We start from the raw sequence: 16692 nt of genomic DNA on the forward strand, positions 1-16692 counted from the left end.
AGACTTTGCAGAGACATTTTCATTCGATCTTTGTACAAAATTTTAGAGATAGATTTTGCCCAAACTCTTATATCTTGTAGAGGAAAGAGCATAGTACATGCCGTTATGCTTCGTTAAGCTGGCAAAACTCATTTTTTCTTATAAAGTTCATTTGAAAATTAAAATTTTTAACATGGAAAGTCAATGGGAGCGTCTTTGTTGCTTAATAACTTTTTACGTTGCAGATATACCAAAGTGAAAAGTTAATATAATATACAACTTTTGATGCTCTTTCCACTGATGCATAGGACGTCACTGCACGATGTGCCGTTTTTAAGAAAAGCTGTAAAAAATCAGGGCTCGACTGTGACTTGAACCCAACCACATTAGAGTATACGAACAGGTGACGGGGATACCTCCCGTGTGCGGATGCGACACTGATTATTGCTAAATATTAGCATTCGGCCGCCTGTGGGGTGCCTTTAGAAACCTTATATCTCTGCAACCACTGGACCGATTCACTCGCGGTCTTTTGTGTGGGATAGCTTCTTCCTTTCTTACACGTAGTGTGCTATTCTCGATGCGTATGGGTGACCCCTAATGCACGTGCCACGTGCAAAACGAAGAGGCGTCAGTTCGGTGGCAAGTCTTATAACTCTGTTGTTATTTTGCCGATTGCGCTGATACTTGGCATGGTTGTAGGCACCTGCCGCGCAATGCATTTCCATGTGTCACGGTTGGGGTGCCGCTGCACGTGCACACGGGCAGGGTGACGCTTCCAGATCTCGAGAACGGCTGGGCCGATTGTGATCAAAGTTGGCACACCGCTAGAGGCTGGTAAGTAGGGTGCCGTGCACAAGTCGGATGGGACCCGTTATGCACGTGCGCACGTGCAGGCTGACGCTTCCAGATCTCAAGAACGGCCGGGCCGACTGTGCTCAAATTTGGTATACCGCTAGAGACTGGTTAGTAGGGTGCCGTGCACAAGTCAGTTAGTATGTATTTTCATGTGCCACGGTTGGGGTGCAGCTCCACGAGCGCACGTGTAGGGGTCGCTTCCAGATCTTGAAATTGACGGGGCCGATTGAGCTCCAATTTGGTACACCGCTAGAAACCGGCGAATAGAGTGCCGTGCACAAGTCAATTGGGGTAACCGCAGGTTGTTTGAAAAGACAAACACTATTCGTTAGAATTGTGTTTTTCTATTGAAAAACAACCGGAGCGGTCGTTGTCCGGGCTATGTTTTGCAAGTCTGGCAGCGAATCGAGACATCTTGATTGGGGCCTAGACGAAATGTACAATCTTCGTAAAAAGTTCAGTGTATGGGCTCCCGCAGGCGATCTACCTTATGGCACCGGTCGCTACTCGCTTAAAACCTCGTGGCACGTGGCACGTGCGATTCCATTTTCCCCATGTTAATTCAACGGGGTTTTGGACACTTTTTGCGCGATCGCCAATAGCGGAAAAACGAGCCAAGGAAGAGGTGGTTTTCTTCCCAGCATTTTATGGCAAACACGTTTGGGTACACGCTAGTGTGCGCTGTATACCCCTCAGAATCTCGGAACGTGTCTTTGCACGAGGTCAAAGTTGGAATTTTGCTTTGTCCCATGTTAAGTCAATGGACGGCGATGTCGAGACTTTGCAGAGACTTTTTCATTCGATCTTTGTACAAAATTTTAGAGATAGATTTCGCCCAAACTCTTATATCTTGTAGAGAAAGGAGCATAGTACATGCTGGTATGCTTCGTTAAGCTGGCAGAAATCGTTTTTTCTAATAAAGTTCGTTTGAAAATGAAAATTTTTAACATGGAAAGTCAATGGGTGCGTCTTTATTCCTGTGTAACTTTTATCGTTAGTAATATATATAGGTGAAAAGTTGATATAATATACGACTTTCGATGCTCTTTCCAACGATGTATAGCACGTCACTGCACGATGTGCCGTTTTCAAGAAAAGTTGTAAAAAAGCAGGGCTCGACTGTGACTTGAACCCAACCACATTAGAGTATACGAACAGGTGAAGGGGACACCTCCCATGTGCGGAGGCGGCACTGATTATTGCTTATTATTGGCAGTCGGCCGTTGTGGGTGCGCCTTTGCTAAGCTTATATCTCCACAACTGCTTGACCGATTCACTCGCCGTCTTTTGTGTGGGATAGCCTTTTCCATTCTTACACGTAGTGTGCTATTCTCGCTGCGTATGGGTGACCCCTAATGCACGTGCCACGTGCAAAACGAAGAGGTCTCAGTTCGGTAACAAGTCTAATAACTCTGTAGTTACTTTGCCGATTGCACTGATACTTGGCATGGATGTAGGCGACCGCCGGGCAATACATTTCCGTGTGTCACGGTTGGGGTGCAGCTGCACGTGCGCACGGGCAGGGTGACGCTTCCAGATCTCGAGAACGGCTGGGCCGATTGTGATCAAAGTTGGCACACCGTTAGGGATCGGCGAGTAGGGTGCCGTGCACAACTCAGCTGGGACCCCTTTGGCACGTGCGCACGTGCAGGCTGACGCTTCCAGATCTCAAGAACGGCTGGGCCGACTGTGCTCAAATTTGGCATACCTCTAGAGACTAGTTAGTAGGGTGCCGTGCACAAGTCAGTAAGTATGGATTTTCATGTGCCGCGGTTGGGGTGCAGCTGCACGTGCGCACGTGTAGGGGTCGTTTCCCGATCTTGGAAACGGCTGGGCCGATTCATATTAAATTTGGTACATCGCTAGAAACCAGCGAATAGAGTGCCGTGCACAAGTCAATTGGGGCCCAGGCTGCACGTGCGCACGTGCAGGGTGTCGCTTCCAGATCTCGAAAATGGCCGGGTCGATTGCACTCAAATTTGGCACACCGCTATAGACCGGAGAATAGGGTGCCGTGCACGTCAGTCCGTAGCACACCGACTCCGGTCTGCACGTGCAAGGCTCATCCTCTCGTTTGGCGGCGGGCGTTTTTGCTGCGTAACCGCAGGTTGTTTGAAAAGACAAACACTACACTATTCGTTAGAATTGTGTTTTTCTGTTGAAAAACAACCGGAGCGGTCCTTCTCCGGGCTATGTTTTGCATGTCTGGCAGCGAATTGGGGCAACTTGACCGGGGCCTAAACGTGCATTGCGATTTCCGTAAAAAGTTCAGGGTATGGGCTCCCGCAGGCGATCTACCTGATGGCACCGGTCGCTACTCGCTTAAAACCTCGTGGCACGTGGCACGTGCGATTCCATTTCCCCATGTTAAGTCAACGGGGTTTTGGACACTTTTTGCGCGATCGGGAATAGCGGAAAAAATCGCCGATCAAGGTATGGTTTGCTGCACACCATTTTATGACTGACACATTCAGGTACACGCCCATATGCGCCGTCTACTCGTAAGAAGTCGATATTTTTTGTAGTACGACTTTGAAGTTGAACTTTTTTCGCTCCCCATGTTAAGTCAATGGGCGTTTTTGCAGAGACATTTTCATTCGCACATTGCACAAAATTATATGATACGATTTTGTTTAAACTTTCAGGACCTGTTGAGAAACGACCATAGAACATGTTGTTATGCTTCGTTAAGCTGTCAGAATTCGTTTGTTCTTTTTAAGCTCGTTTAAAAGTGAAAATTTCTAACATTGAAAGTCAATGGGAGCGTCTTTGGTGCTTAAAGGGACCCTCCCACCTTCAAAAAAGTTAATGAATTGGCATGAAAGTGATGTCGCTCGGTTCAGAAAGAGCAAAAACGAATATCTACCAAATTTCATCGAAAAATATTCACCGGTTTTCAAGATATTAGACTTTTACTTTTGTTTACTTTTTGGGATCTCCGCTGTTCCTAGCGACTTTATTTGAAAGTGCGGCATTTGTTGCGCGCAAAGCAGCATATACCACCGCGTGCTACAAAACGTTTTAGTCAAACATTTAACGGACGTTCGAAAGCCTGATGACGTCATCAGACTCCCGTAATGGTTAAGAGATAGGGACCACGCTGGTCCCACCCTGCAAGTAAAGGGAAGAAATTTCTTGAACACCATAAAGCTGCGGGGGATGCGACCAGGATAAATGGTTGTTTCTGAGCCTGGCCGCAAACTTGGCTATCTCAACTCAAAACTAATGTTAAGGTGGGAGGGTCCCTTTAATAACTTTGTACGTTGAAGATATATTTAAGTGAAAAGTTGATAGGATATACAACTTTTGATGCTCTTTCCAATGATATATAGAGCGTTATTGCACGTTGTGCCGTTTTTGAGAAATTTAGTAAAAAAAACACGACATAACCGAGATTTGAGCTCACAGCTATATATGGTCTTTGCTCAGACAGTATACGAACAGGTGACGGGGATACCTCCCATAGAAGGATGCGATTTAATGCTAAATATTAGCGGCCGGCCGCCGTGGGCACGTTTTTGTACGACTTATATCTCCGCAACCACTGGACCGATACACTTGCGGTTTTTTGTGTGGGGTAGCTTATACCCTTCTTACAAGTATTTTACTACGCACGATGCGTGCAGGTGACCCCTACTGCACGTGACACGTGTAAAACGGACAGGTGTCACTTTTGTTGTTATGACAATAACACGGTAAGTGCTGGGCTGATTGCGCTGAAACTTAACAAGGTTGTAGGCACACACCGAACCATGCGTTTCCATGTGCTACGGTTGGGGTGCAACTGCACGTGCGCACGTGCAGGGTGACACTTCCAGATCTCGAGAACGGCCGGGCCGATTGAGTTCAAATTTGGTACACCGCTAGAGACCGGTTAGTAGGGTGCCGTGCGCAAGTCAGATAGGACCCATCTTGCACGTGCGCACGTGCAGGGTGACGCTTCCAGATCTCAACAACGGCTGAACCGATTGCACTCAAATTGGGCACACCTCTAGAGACCGATTAGTATGGTGCCGTGCACAAGTCAGTTCGTATGTATTTCCATGTGCTACGGTTGGGGTGCAACTGCACGTGCGCACGTGCAGGGTGACGCTTCCAGATCTCGAGAACGGCTGGGCCGATTGAGCTCAAATTTGGTACACCGCTAGAGACCGGCGAATAGGGTCCCATGCACAAGTCAATTGGACACAGCTTGCACGTGCGCACGTGCAGTGTGACGCTTCCGGATCCCGAAAATGGCCGTGCCGATTGCACTCAAATTTGGCACACCGCTAAAGGCTGTTTACAAAGGTGCTTGCTCAAACAACCTGCGGTCCCGCGATGCGGAGCCCAGCATCGCAGATGCTGGTTTACAAAGGTGCTTGCTCAAACAACCTGCGGTCCCGCGATGTAACCGCAGGTTGTTTGAAAAGACAAACACTATTCGTTAGAATTGTGTTTTTCTATTGAAAAACAACCGGAGCGGTCCTTCTCCGGGCTATGTTTTGCAAGTTGGCCTGAGATTGGGGCAACTTGACTCCAGCCTAAACGTGCATTGCGATTTTCGTAAAAATTTCAGAGTATGGGCTCTCGCAGGCGATCTACCTGATGGCATCGGTCGCTACTCGCTTAAAACCTCGTGGCACGTGGCACGTGCGATTCCATTTTTCCCATAGTAAGTCAATGGGGGTTTGGGACACTTTTTGCGCGATCGCGAATAGCGGAAAAAATCGCCGATCAAGGTATGGTTTGTTGCACACCATTTTATGGGCGACACGTTCAGGTACACGCCCATGTGCGCCGTCTACCCGTAAGAAGTCGATATTTTTTGTAGTACGACTTTGAAGTTCGAGTTTTTTTGCTCCCCATGTTAAGTCTATGGACGTTTTTGCAGAGACATTTTCATTCGTTCATTGTACAAAATTATATGATACGATTTTGTTTAAACTTCCAGGACTTGTTGAGAAAAGACCATAGAACATGTTGTTATGCTTCTTTAAGCTGTGCAAATTCGTTTGTTCTTTTTAAGCTCGTTTAAAAATGAAAAATTTTAACATGGAAAGTCAATGGGAGCGTCTTTGTTGCTTAATAACTTTTTACAGTTGAGATATATTTAAGTGAAAAGTTGATAGGTTATACAACTTTTGATGCTCTTTCCAATGATATATAGAACGTTATTGCACGTTGTGCCGTTTTTGAGGAATTTGGTAAAAAAGCACGACTTTACCGAGATTTGAGCTCAGACCTATATATGGTCTTGGCTCAGACAGTATACGAACAGGTGACAGGGATACCTCCCATTGAAGGATGCGATTTAATACTAAACATTAGCAGCCGGCCGCCTTGGGGACGTTTTTGTACGACTTATATCTCCGCAGCCACTGGACCAATACACTTGCGGTTTTTTGTGTGGGGTAGCGTATACCCTTCTTAGAAGTATTTTACTATGGACGATGCATGCGGGTAACCCCTACTGCACGTGACACGTGTAATACGGAGAGGTGTCAGTTTTGTAATAAGTGCAATAACTCGGTAATTACTGGGCCGATTGCGCTGAAACTTGGCATGGATGTAGTCACCTACCAGGCGATCCATTTTCATGTACCACGGTAGGGGTGCCGCTGCACGTGCGCACGTGCAGGGTGACGCTTCCAGATCTCGTGACCGGCCGGGCCGACTGAGTTCAAATTTGGTACACCGCTAGAGACAGATTAGTAGGGTGCCGTGCGGAGGTCAGTAAGGACCAATCTTGCACGTGCGCACGTGCAGGGTGAGGCTCTCAGATCTGAGGAACGGCCAGGCCGATTGAACTCAAATTCGGCACACTTCTAGAGACCGATCAGTAGGGTGCCGTGCGCAAGTCAGTTAGTATGTATTTCCATGTGCCCCGGTTGGGGTGCAGCTGCACGTGCGCACGTGCAGGGTGACGCTTTCAGATCTGGAGAACGGCCGGGCCGATTGTGCTCAGATTTGGCACACCGCTAGACACCATTTAGTAGGGTGCCATGCACAGATCAGGTCGGACCCATCTTGCACGTGCGCACGTGCAGGGTGAGGCTTTCACATCTCAGGAACGGCCGGGCCGAATGCACTCAAACTCGGCACACTTCTAAGAGACCGATCAGTAGGGTGCCGTGCACAAGTCAGTTAGTATGTATTTTCATGTGTCACGGTTGGATTGCAACTGCACGTGCACACGTGCAGTTGTCGCTTCCAGATCTAGAAATTGACTGGGCCGATTGAATTCAAATTTGGTACAAAGCTAGAAACCAGCGAATAGGGTCCCATGCACAAGTCAATTGGACACTCGTTTGCACGTGCGCACGTGCAGGGTGACGCTTCCAGATCTCGAAAATGGTCGGGCCGATTGAACTCAAATTTGGGACACCGTTATAGACCGGCGAATAGGGTGCCGTGCACGTCAGTTTGTAGCACACCCACTCCGGTCTGCCCGTGCAATGCTCGTCCTCTCGTTTGGCGGCGGGCGTTTTTGCTGCCTTTACAGAGGTGCTTGCTCAAACAACCTGCGGTCCCGCGATGCGGAGCCCGGCATCGTAACCGCAGGTTGTTTGAAAAGACAAACACTATTCGTTAGAATTGTGTTTTTCTATTGAAAAACAACCGGAGCGGTCCTTCTCCGGGCTATGTTTTGCATGTCTGGCCGCGAATTGGGGCAACTTGGGTCAGGCCTAAACTTGTGGCTCGATTTTCTTAAAAATTTCAGTGTATGGGCTCCCGCAGGCGATCTACCTGTTGGCACCGGTCGCTACTCGCTTAAAACCTCGTGGCACGTGGCACGTGCGATTCCATTTTCCCCATGTTAAGTCAACGGGGTTTTGGACACTTTTTGCGCGATCGGGAATAGCGGAAAAACGAGCCAAGGAAGAGGTGGTTTTCTTCCCAGCATTTTATGGCAAACACGTTTGGGTACACGCTGGTGTGCGCCGTATACCCCTCAGAACTTCGTAACGTGTCTTTGCACGAGGTCAAAGTTGAATTTTTTTCGCTCCCCATGTTAAGTCAATGGGCGTTTTTGCAGAGACTTTTTCATTCGCTCATTGTACAAAATTATATGATACGATTTTGTTTAAACTTCCAGGACTTGTTGAGAAAAGACCATAGAACATGTTGTTATGCTTCTTTAAGCTGTGCAAATTCGTTTGTTCTTTTTAGGCTCGTTTAAAAATGAAAAATTTTAACATGGAAAGTCAATGGGAGCGTCTTTGCTGCTTAATAACTTTTTACAGTTGAGATATATTTATGTGAAAAGTTGATAGGTTATACAACTTTTGATGCTCTTTCCAATGATATATACAACTTTATTGCACGTGGTGCCGTTTTTGAGAAATATAGTAAAAAAGCACGACATTACCGAGATTTGAGCTCAGACCTATATCGTTACGGTGTCAGGCGGACACGAGGACAGGTGGCGCCGCCGCCGCCCGCATAGCGGCGGGAATGTGAACTAACCTGTTTACCATCTATGGTATGGTACCATCGGGGGACCGGCCGCCGTCGGCACCATTTCGGGACTTTGCATCGCAATAAAAGGCTTATTTACAATTGAAAATGGACTAGCGAGAGTCGTTATGGAATCAGAATTTGATGCTCTACAAAACTAGGCTATTTTCATTGTGATGGCATCACAGACTACACCGCTAAACCCAATAAAGCAGATTTATGTCGCGTCATCGATGATTACATATAATGTATCATTCTTTGATATATATGTAGTCGGGTCTTTCAGCTGCGTCCCTCCCCTCCCTCGCCGCGCCGGCGGGTCGGCCATCCGTGGCTTGCCGCCCGCCGGCTGCTGGCCGGTCAGCTGGCCGGTCAGCTGGTCGCCCGCGGCTGTCGGTGCAGTGCGGGATGCCTACTTGCGGGGGGGGGGGGGCCGTCGTGGCGGCGGCCCGGGTGGACTGGGCGAGCAGTGAGTTGGGGAGCGCTGCGCTGTCGGTGCTCTAGTTTGTATTGCGTTCGCATGATACGGCTTGAGCCAATACAGAGTGAACTGATTGAGCTGAGCAAGTCTTTACATACATTGAAAAGTAAAGCACTTTTTACTGCATCTACGGTGAGATGCTAGATAAAATTTATGGTCTACCTAATGGTACCCATTACTTAACAATTAAGTGAATCATTTCGTCGCTAAACTCTCGTAAATTCGTATGTCCGCCTCACTATGGAGTTTGGACCGTAACGTATGGCCTTTGCTCAGACAGTATACGAACAGGTGACGGGGATACCTCTAATAGAAGGATGCGACACGATTTTACTGCTAAATAGCGGCCGGCCGCCGTGGGGACGTTTTTGTACGACTTATATCTCGGCAACCACTGGGCTGATACACGTGCGGTTTTTTTGTGTGGGGTAGCTTTTTCCCTTCTTTCACATAGTGTGCTACTCTCGATGCATATGGGTGACCCCTAACGCACGTTCCACGTGCAAAGCCAAGAGGTGCCTGTTTTGTAATAAGCGCAATAGCTCGCGGTAATTACTGGGCCGATTGCGCTAAAACTTGGCATGGAGGTAGACACTTTCCAGGCGATGCATTTCCATGTGTCTTGGTAGGGGTGCAACTGCACGTGCGCACGTGCAGGGTGACGCTTCCAGATCTCGAGAACGGCTGGACCGATTGTGTTCAAATTTGGCATAACGCTTGATACCGATCAGTAGGTTGCAGTCATTTAGTATGTATTTCCATGTGCCACGATTGGGGTGCAACTGCACGTGCGCACGTGCAGGGTGACGCTTCCAGATCTCGAGAACGGCCGGGCCGATTGAGTTCAAATTTGGTACACCGCTAGAGACCGATTAGTAGGGTGCCGTGCGCAAGTCAGTTTGGACCCATCTTGCACGTGCGCACGTGCAGGGTGACGCTTCCAGATTTCAAGAACGGCTGGACCGATTGCACTCAAATTCGGCAAACATCTAGAGATCGATCAGTAGGGTGCCGTGCACAAGTCAGTTAGTATGTATTTCCATGTGTCACGGTTGAGATGCAACTGCACGTGCGCACGTGGAGGGGTCGTTTCAAGATCTTGAAAACGGCTGGGCCGATTGAGCTCGAATTTGGTACACCGCTAGGGACCGGCGAATAGGGTCCCATGCACAATGCAATTGGACACAGCTTGCACGTGCGCACGTGCAGGGTGACGCTTCCAGATCTCGAAAATGGCCGAGCCGATTACACTCAAATTTGGCACACCGCTATAGATCAGCGAGTAGGGTGCCGTGCACGTCAGTTTGTAACACACCGACTCCGGTCTGCACGTGCAAGGCTCATCCTCTCGTTTGGCGGCGGGCGTTTTTGCTGCGTTTACAAAGGTGCTTGCTCAAACAACCTGCGGTCCCGCGATGCGGAGCCCAGCATCGCAGATGCTGGGTAACCGCAGGTTGTTTGAAAAGACAAACACTATTCGTTAGAATTGTGTTTTTCTATTGAAAAACAACCGGAGCGGTCGTTCTCCGGGCTATGTTTTGCAAGTCTGGCCGCGAATCAGTACAACTTGGTCGCAGCCTAGACGAATCGCTCAATCTCCGTAAAAATTTCAGTGTATGGGCTCTCGGGGGCGATCTACCTGATGGCATTAGTCGCTACTCGCTTAAAATCTCGTGGCACGTGGCACGTGCGATTCCATTTTTTCCATAGTAGGTCAATGGGGTTTTGGGGCACTTTTTGTGCGATCGCGAATAGCGGGAAAACGAGCCAAGGGAGAGGTGGTTTTCTTCCCAGCATTTTATGGGAAACACGTTCCGGTACACGCCAGTGTGCGCCGTACACCCCTTAGAAGTTCGTAACGTGTCTTTGCTCGAGGTCAAAGTTGAACTTTTTTCGCTCCCCATGTTAAGTCAATGGGCGCTTTTGCAGAGACATTTTCATTTGTTCATTGTACAAAACTATATGATACGATTTTGTTTAAACTGTCAGGACCTGTTGAGAAACGACCATAGAACATGTTGTTATGCTTCGTTAAGCTCTCAGAATTCGTTTGGTCTTTTTAAGCTCGTTTAGAAATGCAAAATTTTAACATGGAAAGTCAATGGGGGCGTCTTTGGTGCTTAATAACTTTGTACGTTGAAGATATATTTAAGTGAAAAGTTGATAGGATATACAACTTTTGATGCTCTTTCCAATGATATATAGAGCATTATTGCACGTTGTGCCGTTTTTGATGAATTTAGTAAAAAAGCACGACATTACCGAGATTTGAGCTCACACCTATATATGGTCTTGCTCAGACAGTATACGAACAGGTGACGGGGATACCTCCCAATGAAGGATGCGATTTAATGCTAAATATTAGCGGCCGGCCTCCGTGGGGACGTTTTTGCACGACTTATATCTCCGCAAGCAGGGGACCGATACACTTGCAGTTTTTTGTAAGGGGTAGCGTATACCCTTCTTACAAGTACTTCACTATGGACGATGCATGCGGGTGACCCCTATTGCACGTGACACGTGTAAAACGGAGAGGTGTCAGTTTTGTAATAAGTGCAATAACTCGGTAATTACTGGGCCGATTGCGCTGAAACTTGGTATGGAGGTAGTCACCTACTAGGCGATTCATTTTTATGTGCCACGGTAGGGGTGCCGCTGCACGTGCGCACGTGCAGGGTGACGCTTCCAGATCTCGTGACCGGCCGGGCCGATTGAGTTCAAATTTGGTACACCGCTAGAGACCGGTTAGTAGGGTGCCGTGCGGAGGTCAGTAAGGACCAATCTTGCACGTGCGCACGTGCAGGGTGAGGCTTTCAGATCTCAGGAACGGCCGGGACGATTGAACTCAAATTCGGCACACTTCTAGGGACCGATCAGTAGGGTGCCGTGCACAAGTCAGTTAGTATGTATTTCCATGTGCCCAGACTGGGGTGCAGCTGCACGTGCGCACGTGCAGGGTGACGTTTTCAGATCTCGAGAACGGCCAGGCCGGATGAGCTCAAATTTGGTACACCGCTAGAGACCGGCGAATAGGGTGCCGTGCAAAAGTCAGATGGGACCATTTTGGGGCCGATTTGGGACCATTTTGGGGCCGATTGCACCCAAATATTGCACACCGCTCTAGACGGGCGAATAGGGTGCCGTGCACGTCAGTTCGTAACCGCAGGTTGTTTGAAAAGACGATTTTTTGTGGCGGTGGTATTTGCGTTTTTTGCGGTGTTTGCGTTTTGCGGCGGACGGGCGTTTTTGCGGCTTTTTTGCGTTTTGTTCTGCGGTTTTGTGCCTGCGGGCGATTGTTTTTTTTTTGGCTTTGTCGTTGGCGTTTTGAGCGTGCGTTTTGCGAGTTTTGCGGTTTTGCGGCGGGCGGGCGGTTTTCCACAATTAAAGTCCCAACCTTCGGATCCGCAGTGCAGTTCGACAAGTGCTGCCCGGTCCTAGAGTGCAGTGCATGTCAGTTCGTAGCACACCCATTCCGGTCTGCACGTGCAAGGCTCATCCTCTCGTTTGGCGGCGGCCGTTTTTGCTGCGTTTACAAAGGTGCTTGCTCAAACAACCTGCGGTCCCGCGATGCGGAGCCCAGCATCGCAGATGCTGGTAACCGCAGGTTGTTTGAAAAGACAAACACTATTCGTTAGAATTGTGTTTTTCTATTGAAAAACAACCGGAGCAGTCGTTCTCCGGGCTATGTTTTGCATGTCTGGCCGCGGATTGGGGCACCTTGCTACCTGCCCAAACTACTGCAACGATTTTCGTAAAAATTTCAGGGTATAGACATTCGAAGGCGATCTAGCTGATGGCACCGGTCGCTACTCGCTCAGAATTCTTTTGCGCGTGGCACGTGCGTTTCCATTTTTCCCATGTTAAGTCAATGGGGGTTTGGGACACTTTTTTCGCGATAGCGAATGGCGGAAAAACGAGCCAAGGAAGGGGTGGTTTTCTTCCCAGCATTTTATGGCAAACACGTTCCGGTACACGCCAGTGTGCGCCGTATACCCCTCAGAATCTCGGGACACCTCTTTGCACAAGGTCAAAGTTGAAATTTTGCTGTGTCCCATGTTAAGTCAATGGACAGTTTTGCAGAGATATTTTCATTCGCGCATTGTGAAAAATTATGTGTCACGATTTCGTCCAAACTTCCGAGAGTTGTTGAGAAAGGAGTATAGTATATGCTGTTGTGCTTCGTTAAGCTGTGCAAAATCGTTTTTTCTTTAAAAGCTTGTTTAAAAATTACAATTTTTAACATGGAAAGTCAATGGGAGCGTTTTTGTTGCTTCATAAGCTTTTACGTTGCACATATATAAAAGTGAAAAGTTAATATAATATAGAACTTTCGATGCTCTTTCCCACGATGTATAGAACGTCACTGCACGATGTGCCGTTTTCAAGAAAAGTTGTAAAAAAGCAGGGCTCGACTGTGACTTGAACCCAACCACATTAGAGTATACGAACAGATGACTGGGATGCCTCCCGTGTGCGGATGCGACACTGGTTATTGCTAAATATTAGCAGTCGGCCGTTGCGGGGGCGCCTTTGCAAAGGTTATAGCTCCACAACTGCTTGACCGATTCATTCGCGGTCTTTTGTGTGTGATAGCTTCTTCTTTTCTCACACGTAGTGTGCTACTCTCGATACGTATGGGTGACCCCTTATGCACGTGCCACGTGCAAAACGAAGAGGCGTCAGTTTGGTAACAAGTCTAATTACTCTGTAGTTAGTTTACCGATTGCGCTGATACTTGGCATGGATGTAGACAACCGCCGGGCAATGCATTTCCATGTGTCACGGTTGGGGTGCAGCTGCACGTGCGCACGGGCAGGGTGACGATTCCAGATCTCGAGAACGGCTGGGCCGATTGTGATCAAAGTTGGCACACCGTTAGGGATCGGCGAGTAGGGTGCCGTGCACAACTCAGCTGGAACCCATTTGGCACGTGCGCACGTGCAGGCTGACGCTTCCAGATCTCAAGAACGGCTGGGCCGACTCTGCTCAAATTTGGCATACCGCTAGAGACTGGTTAGTAGGGTGCCTTGCACAAGTCAGTTAGTATGCATTTTCATGTGCCACGGTTGGGGTGCAGCTGCACGTGCGCACGTGTAGGGGTCGCTTCCATGGATCTTGGAAACGGCTGGGCCGATTCAGATTAAATTCGGTACACCGCTAGAGACCGGCGAATAGAGTGCCGTGCACAAGTCAATTTGGGCCCAGGATGCACGTGCGCACGTGCAGGGTGTCGCTTCCAGATCTCGAAAACGGCCGGGTCGATTGCACTCAAATTTGGCATACCGCTAGAGACCGGTTAGTAGAGTGCAGTGCACGTCAGTTCGTAGCACACCCACTCCGGTCTGTACGTGCAAGGCTCATCCTCTCGTTTGACGGCGGTCGTTTTTGCGGCGTTACAGAGGTGCTTGCTCAAACAACCTGCGGTCCCGCGATGCGGAGCCCAGCATCGCAGATGCTGGTAACCGCAGGTTGTTTGAAAAGACAAACACTATTCGTTAGAATTGTGTTTTTCTATTGAAAAACAACCGGAGCGGTCGTTCTCCGGGCTATGTTTTGCATGGTTGGCAGCGAATCAGTACATTTTGGGTCAGGCCTAAACGAATCGCTCAATCTTCGTAAAAAGTTCAGGGTATGGGCTCCCGCAGGCGATCTACCTGATGGCACCGGTCGCTACTCGCTCAGAATTCTTTTGCGCGTGGCACGTGCGATTCCATTTTCCCCATGTTAAGTCAACGGGGTTTTGAACACTTTTTGCGCGATCGCGAATAGCGGAAAAAATCGCGGATCAAGGTATGGTTTGCTGCACACCATTTTATGACCGACACGTTCAGGTACACGCCCGTGTGCGCCGTATACCCGTCAGAATTCGTTAACTTGAGTTGCACGAGTTTGAAGTTGAACTTTTTTTGCTCCCCATGCTAAGTCAATGGACGATTTTGCAGAGACATTTTCATTCGTTCATTGCACAAAATTATATGATACGATTTTGTTTAAACTTTCAGGACCTGTTGAGAAACGACCATAGAACATGTTGTTATGCTTCGTTATGAAATATAATGGCCCATTTTGGGGTAATCGGCACGTGCATTTTCCCATAGGGTTAACATGGGAAAAATTTAAAATACGATTTGCGAAAAATTTCGTCAATTATATTTGCTGATATTTTTAGAGTCGGATCTCGGGCTGGCACCACAACTGACGGTGGTAATTATTTAAAATATAATTGACAAAATTTCGGGTAATCGTCACAAACAGTTACCCCATGTTAAGCCTATGGCGAATTCGAAAAATTATTTTCAAATCGATTTTGCAAAAAATTTTCACGTTAGATTTTGAAAATGTTCCAATATGTTGTGCCCCGGGGTGTCGGCTACCACATGGTATGGGCCAGATATGGGGCGATTGAAAAGCACGTGCCACGTGCAAACGTGTTTGATGGGGGAACCTCGTGGAAAATCCGACATTGGCCAACTGGGGGTCCTATTGCGTGGAAACCACTCCACCTAGCGACACCAAATCAACGTAGCCGACGAGCAGGTGAGACCAGCTTGTCGCACTAGTGGTAACGTGGCGCACGTGCTATTGCACGTGCCGTGGCACGGGGTCCATTTTGGTGCTTAAATACACCAACAATGTGAAATGCAAGGAATGGGGGAAATGGCCGTCAGGCCGTTAGTTTTTATGATAGGGCCGATCTGAAAACGGGTTTAGGCACAGAATGAAGGGGGCTAAAAAACTGCTATCTCGGATTTTTTGTAAAATGAAAAATTTAAAATTCTGGGGAAATTATACATTTGAAAGGTGAAATTTCTCTAAATTTTCCCGTTTTTTGAGTTTAGCCGTCCACTGTTCAGAGACGGTGACACCGGCCGGGGTCATCTTTTACATGCTGATGGCCACGTCGATGGGTCATCACGTGGCGTGAACGGTGAAGCTATCAGAGGTCCGGCACGTGCCACGTGGCCACGTGTTTGAGTCGCGTACCTCCCAGATTATCGTGTGTTTGCCGATTTGTGGCCTTATAGCACGAAAACAGCACAAGCCAGAAACACTGAAATGGTGCAATCAGTGAGGGGACAAGTCCTGCTTACACCACCGGCGGTCACGTGGCACACGTGCAAATTTGGGCACCTCCGTTGCGGAGATATTTTATAGTGAAATATTCAAATGAACATAACTTTGTCAGTTTAGGTCCAATTGAGCTAGACTTTGGTGGGTGGATAAAATTGTTAAGCGACAGGAACGAATGCGCCACGTTTGTTGCAGTGCGCCACGTTTGTCTCAAAGCGCGTTTTTCACAATTAAAGCGGTTTTTCACAATTAAAGTCCCAACCTTCGGATTCGCAGTGCTGTTCGATAAGCGCTGCCCGGGCCTATGTATTTTCATGTGCCACGGTTGGGGTGCAGCTGCACGTGCGCACGTGTAGGGGTCGCTTCAAGATAGCACACCGACTCCGGTCTGCACGTGCAAGGCTCATCCTCTCGTTTGGCGGCGGGCGTTTTTGCTGCGTTTACAAAGGTGCTTGCTCAAACAACCTGCGGTCCCGCGATTAAATTGATGGTAGTTTCTTTCCCAGTGCATGTTCTAACCGTAACCGTAACCGCAGGTTGTTTCTTCATTGACAAACACTATTCGTTAGAATTGTGTTTTTTTATTGAAAAACAACCGGAGCGGTCCTTCTCCGGGCTATGTTTTGCAAAGTTGGCCTGAGATTGGGGCAACTTGACGGGGGCCTAAACGTGCATTGCGATTTTCGTAAAAAGTTCAGTGTATGGGCTCCCGGAGGCGATCTACCTGATGGCACCGGTCGCTACTCGCTTAAAACCTTGTGGCACGTGGCACGTGCGTTTCAATTTTCGCCCATGTTAAGTCAATGGGGTTTTGGACACTTTTTGCGCAATCGCGAATAGCGGAAAAAATCGCCGATCAAGGT

Source organism: Amphibalanus amphitrite, unplaced genomic scaffold (genome assembly GCF_019059575.1).
Source record: "Amphibalanus amphitrite isolate SeventyFive unplaced genomic scaffold, NRLGWU_Aamphi_draft 001197F_arrow, whole genome shotgun sequence".
NCBI lineage: Eukaryota > Metazoa > Arthropoda > Thecostraca > Balanomorpha > Balanidae > Amphibalanus > Amphibalanus amphitrite.